Source organism: Anopheles marshallii, chromosome 2 (assembly GCF_943734725.1).
Source record: "Anopheles marshallii chromosome 2, idAnoMarsDA_429_01, whole genome shotgun sequence".
NCBI lineage: Eukaryota > Metazoa > Arthropoda > Insecta > Diptera > Culicidae > Anopheles > Anopheles marshallii.
In genome coordinates, this window is record NC_071326.1 from 37125839 (window position 1) to 37134781 (window position 8943).

Genomic DNA, 8943 nt, shown 5'->3' on the forward strand with positions numbered 1-8943 from the left:
CACATAAAAAACTCAGTGCCGTAATCTCGAGATATTGAGAATGATTAGAATGTATCCAATGGTAAAAAGCGCAGAAGGTTAATAACGCCGATCCCGTCTAAAGCAAAGCTACATCACATGAATAATAAGACTTCAGGAAACGGTCTACAGCGAAGCATGAATAAATTTCTCATTTAAAGCTCAAAATCTTCGACTACAAGCATATATTTCAAATGAATAACATAAAAAAATTAACATATCTGTATTAAGTTTTGAGAAAGTGCTAAGAAACAAAATCAACAGTAAATAGTTTATATTCAAAAATTTCTATTGCATCCCACTAGCACTGGTTCAATTAAAATCTATAAAGCAAAATCAGAAAAGAAAGGATCTCGAAAAAAACATATGGACGTAATGATACAGACAAAAATTAGCATTCCGTTTTGATATCGACTTCAATCAGATTGCAGTTGATTAACACGATCGACCGGCAGGCAGACTCCAATATCAAGATTGTATAAATAACACTATCACTTGCTGTATGGGTGTTGCCTACTTGCTACATGCCATTACCGCAATTCGTACGTTCGTGATTTGAAATTTTAATTCACACCTTCACAAAGCCAAGCGACTGGAACTGGATTTTTGTTGTAAAAAAACTTGCTTTCAGGGACTTACTGCACGCTTATTGTCCCGGGCGCACGTGTTACGTTGGTGGGTAGACCAAAAAAAAGATTCCATTCCAAATCTTGTGGTGTACATTTTATCAACTTCACTAACCAACCGATGTCTGCCAACCGATCTGCTTGTTGGACTCGTTCGTATCATTTTAATACTGAAAGTTTCTTAAAATAAGTTAAAAGTAAATTGTGAATATAAGTTCGGTTGTGGCATGTCAAAATAAAAATTTTAATCCACAAACAAGAACATCTTTCTTGGTTTCTCTATAAAATTCGGATATCCACCAACGCCTTCCACCGGATGCTGTGTGACATAATCGTCGGGTTTTCATGACGTTGTCCCCGATGACCACAGCTAACACGACCATTCCGACAAAGGTCGAACGCCCGACCAAACCGCGGTGTAATGGCGCACGGTGTAGTTTCGCCCCCGCAATTTGTAAGCCGCCGTGTTTCGATTCATCGAAACCGATGCTACCTTTCGTGGGTGCAGAGACGGTACCGGGCCTGGTGCGCTGGTTGTGTGGTATTCATTCATTCATTAAGAAAATGCTTACTTCTATGCCACAGCACCGTACATCGTTAGACGATTAAACACGATTTTGCGGTGGTGAACGGTTGCCTGTCAGGGCTGTGCGGTGGATCACTGCGGTGACACGGAGCGGAAGAATTACTAAATTGACGACAAAAATACACACGCACACACACTTCGAACGGATACACAACTCACACCTACGCTCCATTTGATGAAGTTTATGAATGAATTTTGCACTCTAGTGGGTGTTGGAATGAGTCCAGCGGGCTTCGGCGAGGTAAAACGATCTAAACTAACTTCTCATAGGGCAAACGTGGCATGAAAGCAAATCCGAACCTCGAATGGTTAGTATTAGTTGATAAATCATTTTTGTCAGTATAAAGTAATTTGCATGAATGAGCGGATTTCTTTTAGTACATTTGCAGTACCCAACTAATGCGAAGTTACTATGTTTGGTACGAACATTGACTATATGTTAACATAGTGCAATTAAAAATCTTAACTATTGCAATTAGCTAAAATATTTCAAACATAACGTTCAAAGGAATATTACAACTTATAGCACAATTTCAGCTCTATGTTGTTTAAAAACCCCTTCTGATTGCCATGTTTTGTTTAAACCAACCCAGCCATACTCCACCTGCAGTATTGCGTTCTGCAGATTATGAATGAACTCCTTCACGTCTGGCTGTTGATGAAATTTATGAATGAAATGCTCTCATCGTCCGTAACGTACTCAGCGTCATATTCCGGACGCGTGTGCTGCTCAACATGTATGCTAATGTGGTGCACCAGAATAGACCCAAGCTGCGCTTTAACGTCCCAGCAAGAGCGTGGTGCCATGGGTTTCGTGAATGGAAGTTGCAAAATAAATTGCACTGATTATTGACCACGCTTGGCCTGATTGCACTCCAACGAGAGTCGATTCACGCTCATAACAACCAGATCTAGGATGCAGTTTCTTTTCGTTAACCTTCATACCTTTTTATCTTTTGCAACCTTCCTCCGTAAGCAAACGCACAAGCTGGTATGCGCTGGCACATGTGTCAACAATGCTTTACAGGAGTATTATTTGTGCATAGTATTCATCAGCCTCACAAAGCAAACTAAACAAACTAGCGAGAGAAAAGTGATTTGTTCACTTTGCAACAGGTTCGTCGCTTGTCGGTAAATCGATGTCTTTTGTTCGCGTTTTCACGCCGTTGCGTGGTGTATGAATGCCTTTTAGTTGCGCCTCCGCACATCCGTTTTATGAACCGGTCGAGGGTGGGTTTCTGTGTGTTACCGTTTCACAAGTTACGATCACTCACTGCGGATGGATACGTACGTGGATAAGGGGTACATATATGCTTGCAGTGTGTACGAACGCGTGCGCAGGCTTAATACCTTCGTTCCGGTACCAGACAGTGCGATTTCATTTAAATAACCAGATGGCCTTGTGTTATGGTGTAAGTGACTTGACAATTGAAGCCTCTCGGTCTACGCATTTCTCTCGGGGAGCTCGATGCTGCACTGCTCTTTTAGTACTATGAGGATTAAAGCAAACAAGATTCTTTCTTTCTGTATAAATGTCAATGGTTAGCATCGTGTTCGTTGTTCAGAGTTAGAAGATGATAAAGTGCTAGAATGTCGTATATTTAAGCCGGAAACAAACTGGTTCAACATGAACAAACATCGTTCAACAGTCTCATCAATGTGTCATTTGAGGGTAATGTTCTCTCTGCTAGGACTCATGATTAATCTCAATAGTTCTTGTTTGTTGTTTTAATCATTTCTTTGAATAAGAAAAGCAACGAACACATCAAAACTGTTGGCTTGTTAAGTTTCTTCTAAGATTCTAAGATTTTTTTATTGTATGAATTTGAAAAGTAAGTTGAATTCATAACATAGTTCACAACACGACAACATAAAATAAATCATTTGATACATCTAATGAAAACCAACCAGCCAATAAAACCAATTACTTTCAAATCTACTGGTAGGTGTAGGTTTTCTTTTTCTTTATCGACATAACAACCTCAAGAGGTCTAGGTCTGCCATTTTTGGCTCTCTTTGAAATAATTTACCCGTAGCTAAATAGTCACCTAAGTCAAGTAAGTACTAGTAGGTGCAGGTAGCTCATTACTATTCACTTATATTTTTTGCAAATAAAAGCATTAAATGTTATTTATGATATAAATAACAAATCATATAGCTAAATACATGACCCTAGAAAACGATTGCCACCTACTCAATAGATTTTCATCGTTTCAAACGCATATTCAAAGCTTCATTTACAGCATTATCTATCAACTCTTAAGATACCTCGATACAGCGAATTCTTTCTACCATCATTGTATGCATTCGCAATCCTAGCTGTCGAGGCGACGCGTGACTACGCTGTCTATCATCTTAATTAATTTAGCCGTAATTCTGTGTAGGCTTGAGCGACGGACCCCGTGATGTCGAGTGCCCTTGAGTGCTTCTGCAGCAAAAACCGGTCATCTGGGAAATACTATACCAGACTGACCACAAACATCGAACCCTGCAGACATTGGCCAAGAAGCACCACAAACCTACCGCACCATGACACTACGATCCCACGCCAACCTTGCTGACTGCTCTCAAACGCCACCGCCTCCTACACGCTCTCTGGTGCGCTGGTGGATGAGCTCAGATTTGGCGCCAAACTTTAACGCCATCGAGTTAGAGCAAATAAAGCAAAAACAGAATAAATGAACAGCAGTCGCAAACCTTCAAATGTTCGATTTTATGTTCGAAGCCAAACGTTTGACAGAGCGAAACATAGCCTCCATGTTGATCAGCCATTATTCGGTGGAGCATGTCAAGCATCCTCTAGATAAATGAGGATCGCTGTGTCCAAGGTGTGAGTTGGATTGTTTGCGCTACCAGCACGCGCCACATGCCATCATTCATTGCTGGAATTATCCGCGTAGGTGTTGGCAGCATTCGCGCTACTTTTACGCTGGTCAGGCCACGGCAGACCATGATTTCGTGAGGCTTTTGTCACGAAATGTGCTTCATTCCCGAATCTCATTAAGGGAAGAATACACAACGGTTGCCGCGGGCTTACACATTTGCTTTGAGCACATGAAACAATCCGATCCTCAAGGAGTTCCTGCAACTGGCGAGTTTCTTTTTTCTTTTACCCATTTACCTCTTCTAGACATCGAACAACAACACGAAACATCGAAAGTGACTCAAGCAGGGTGTCTTGTTGCTGTTTCCGCGGAACATGATTCAGTATTCAAATTCAACGCCAACACCGTGCATCCGTGCCCCATGCCGGTTAAACTGTTTCCGGATGAGGCGGTCGGGCTAAAAACTGCTCATGACGCAATGTTACAGTTTCGCTTCTGGCCGGACGTTTGGTTACACTCAGCGGAGTCACACATTTCTTGACATGGGTTGTGCTAGAATCTGTTGCGAATCTGTGCGGAGGTGTTTTCGTTGTTTTGTTGTAAGGGACCACCACAGGATGACAAATCGAGCCAGACTTTTGGTGATAAATGAGTTGCGTTGGTTCAGCAAGGCGTTCGTTTTTCACTAGAATTTAAATAAGCTTCTGGCTTTGATTGATCTCGTTTCTTACACGAATCACTTTCTTGCTGAACATTTGCTGAAGTGCATTGCTGTCAGCGTTTTTTTAATGTTGCAGTAAGCAGTAACCCACTCTGGGTGTTTGGAACAATTTTTAATGAGTCCAATAATTTCTAGCTCTATCTGTTAGGCTTATCTGTTATAGGGATAATCAGTAAAAATTGAAAAATTTAGGGCATTTTTATTCGCTCTATTAATAAATAAGTAAGGCCGCCCCGGCGGCATGATGATAGCGGCACTGGTCCTCACACGAACGGACCGGATCAAAATCCCAACCGGACCAATCTCTCGTACGAAGGATTGACTATCCAGCTACGAGTGAATAAATTCATCGAAAGCCAGAAATGGCAGGGCTAGACCTCTTGAGGTTGTTGTGGCGATAAAGAAGAACAACAAATAAGTGATCATTCGTTGATATCAAGTATCAATACATTTTGAGTGATATTTTTTGTTTCAAAATTCTTAGAAGTTACAACACCAATCAGTTAAGCATTTAAAGGTATCGAATGATTTTCAGCCAAAGCGTCAACCCTGCTATTTATGCTCTGGCTCTCACGACATGAAAATCCCCGATTGAGAATCTCTGTTTTATGTCGCATTGGAACTCAGAGAGCGATATGTGAAGAGCATGCAACAGTATCTTAACGGATCCACTCGCAACGGGACCGATACGCTAGTTACAACCAACTTTAAAAATGCTTCAAGTTGTTAGGAACTATGTCATAAAGTGTTAATAAAAAACGTTTCTGGATACGATCGTTTCATAAACAATGCAAAAAAAAAACAAACTTTAATATTTGATACTATTTAAACGCAGGGGTTGTAGCAAAAAGAAAATTTGATCAGCCGAAAGAGAAACATTTTACAAGTTGAAGAATCCTTTTAAATAGGCGAGTATTTCTCCTCTGATAAATGTTGTTTATCAATTGCACTATACATGATGTGGTATCTAACATCTTGAGATATGTTATTCGAATGATAAGTCCTAGTTTATTCTCAGAATTTAATAATAGTCATCTTGTATAATAAAATTTATTCTTACTTTACCACGCAACTGAAAACGCTCATTTTTGTCTGTTGTATGAGAGACATTCGCGTCCGATCCGGATTGTAGCGTGCGACAAATTCACAAACTGCGGACCGAACAGATCGAGCAGTTTTGAAGCCGAAGCCTAAGGTTCGACCAACCGCTCGAAACGTTTCATGCGATCAGTTCGTTTTTATCCGCCGTGCCGCGAACACGCGCGATCCGCTTGCTCACGATCGCGTACAGTTAGCGCGCTCAAGTCGTACCGTTCGATGCACGAACGCATCCCACGCTGCTGTGTGCGCCCGCGTAAGGGACAAACGAATACAATCCAGAAGGACGGTACGCCTCCGCGAGGCAGCCCTTGCAGCCCTGCAGCGAACACATCGTGGCGTAGGCGTGTGCTGGATACGCATGTACACGCGTCGTGCATTTGGAGCTTACGTACGCAAAGCTTTAGCTGACGGCTTTCCACACCAAAGGATGTTGATCGCTGTTTGCGCTTCTTGATGAGGTTTTGCCGGAGGCCTGTGCGTAGTTGTTCCAATGTTTTTGTTGCCTTCGTTTACCCATTGCGTGGGGTGTAAACTTCCGTGCGTGAGTGTGACCGGTGAATGGAGTGAGCTGTGAACCGTAAAATAGAGGCTTTGGATGGCAAGGCAGGAAAGAAACGCGAGACAAAAAAAAAACTACAAGTGGAGTTTGTTTTCGTTGCCGTCGGTAACGCGTGTGCTGCGGTGTTTGGGGCACCGAAAGCGACAGGAGAAGAAAAATCATCCAAAAAGTGCGACCTGTCGTCCTACGCTCGCAGACGGACGCGGTTTGACAAAACTCTCAAACCAAACCCGTCGGCTGATTAAATTTCTGGAGACCCGCGTGTGACAGGCGCCTGTTGACGCCCAAGCTCTGGGCTGGTGTTTGTCCCCGCAATATGGATGAGTGGGCATCACCGGCGTCGTGGATATGTGGCCGTGCGATAGGATGGTTTCGTTGTTTGAGCGCCCGTTGAAGTTACTTCACCGTGTTCGTCGTATTGGTCGATCGATTTGATCGTTATCAACTTTGATGATGCAATCAATTGTTTCAAAATGTTGTACGACTCTCGGTACATCAGTGCTCTAATTCCGATGGTTTGAACATCGATCATATACGGGAACAAGTGTCAGTGACAGATAGATTCAAGGTGAAGAAAAAAGTAAATGAGATAATCATAGTACATGCAACCAGGAAGGTTGAAAGTGAAAGTGCTGTTGTAAAGAAGAGTATCATAACCGATAAGAATTATTTAAGAGCTTATAAATCTCTAGCTGAGTACAACAAGCTGATTTATTAACATTATATACAGCAGGTTAGTGTGTTATCTATTTTTTATATAAATATTCCAAAGTTTCAAGCACAGCAAACAACCGACAACATTACAGCCTGCGCTCTTTCCAGCTATGGACATTAATAATACCACAACTTATGATAAACAACGATAAGACGGTGCAAATGTCAAGTCACACTGATCGTGGGTGTGCGTTTAGAATCTTTTTTTTCCTCCATTTTTTCCACGCTTCAATGCGGTAATATAAGTTGACTCGAGTGTCTGTTGAGCATTGTGCTCTGAACGTGGGACGCGAGGGAAAAAAATGGAAAGCCTCCAGCGCTCCTAAGCAGTAAACATCGGAAGTTGTCACTACTTGATGTTTCCTAAACAGATGAGGCGTGCTCGCTAGCTCTTCCAGTGCTCGCGCTGTTGCTGACGTGCTGCACGGGAGCAACAAGGCGCGAACAAATGATGTGGTGAATAAGCAATTAATAGAACGTGATCTGGGTGCGATCGCGGTTCGGTCGCCGCTTGCTCGACGCAGCACATCCTCGATATCGTGTAGTTGTATCTCGCGCCAGGCGGTAGCAAGCAATTGCTGTTGACAAATCACATTACAAACTATTCTCGAAGCGAACGATTGTCGCCGGGTCGTTAGCTCGTGCCGTGTCGGTTTACATTAGCTTTAACATCACGCACCGCACATTTCGATCGTGAAAAACGAGCAATAAATTCGGTTCAATACTCAATCACGGGAAATCGGGTTACTGTTCGATTGAATCTTGTGTCCGAGGCATGTACGAACGTATTAACAGTTTGTTCGAGTACGTATTAAATCGCCATAAATTATATTCCTTTGCCTACAAAACCACAGTCGGTCACTTCAAATATTGACTGTATATAATGGTTGTTTTGTTTGTTGAATTTAAACCACTGTTGTAAACACTAAAACCCCAAATCTGAAGAATGTAATCTACCGTTAATTTATGTTCCAGCGATTATTCCCATAATTAAAGTAAATTGCACAATGCAACATTTTACAACCCGTTCAGTAAACAAATGTGCGGCACATCCAAGTTTCTTCTATGCCAGAGGCATCCAGGATCTTAATTGAATTAACTTTTTCCGTTGCGCTCAGAAACATTCAGCCGGCACTTATGTACGGCAAAATGGAAAATTAAAAATTGAACTCGCTTTACCAAAGCATCATCGCAGCAATGTCCTTCAGGGGGTACCTTACCAGGACGCCCGCAGGCAACGAATGTACCCAGTGTACACATATTCACCGCCTATCCCGAACACTTCCCTCCTTCGTGAGGTATGACCGATACCCTACCGTGGCCACCGTGAAATGTTAATTAAACTTTGATAAAACCGACCCAGCATCACGTTGCAGCTCGGTGCGTTTCGGTGCATTCCGGACGGAGCAATATTACCGTGTCATCGTATCGCGCCGTTTTTGGCGATAGCGTGCCGACGGGTACCGTGGCGAAATAAAATATATGAGTTTATTGATTTCACTTAATTTTCGGGATTTCCTTCACCCCCACCCAAAACCTCTAACCACGGTGCACCTCGGTTTTGTTGTAACAGGAATGCGCATTGTGCACTGCTTGCGGGCTGCCAAAAGACCGAGCTGCCACAAAGAACGGGCGTTTCGCCCGAGTCCCACAACTAAGAAGACCGTACCGAAGACGGACAGTTTATTACGTCCTTGCTTCTACAATGTGGCGTCGGACCTTGTGGCTAAAGAATGTGGCAGTAAAAATGGTTTAAAGCTCTCGAAGATGATGAAGTTATTTTAACCGCACCT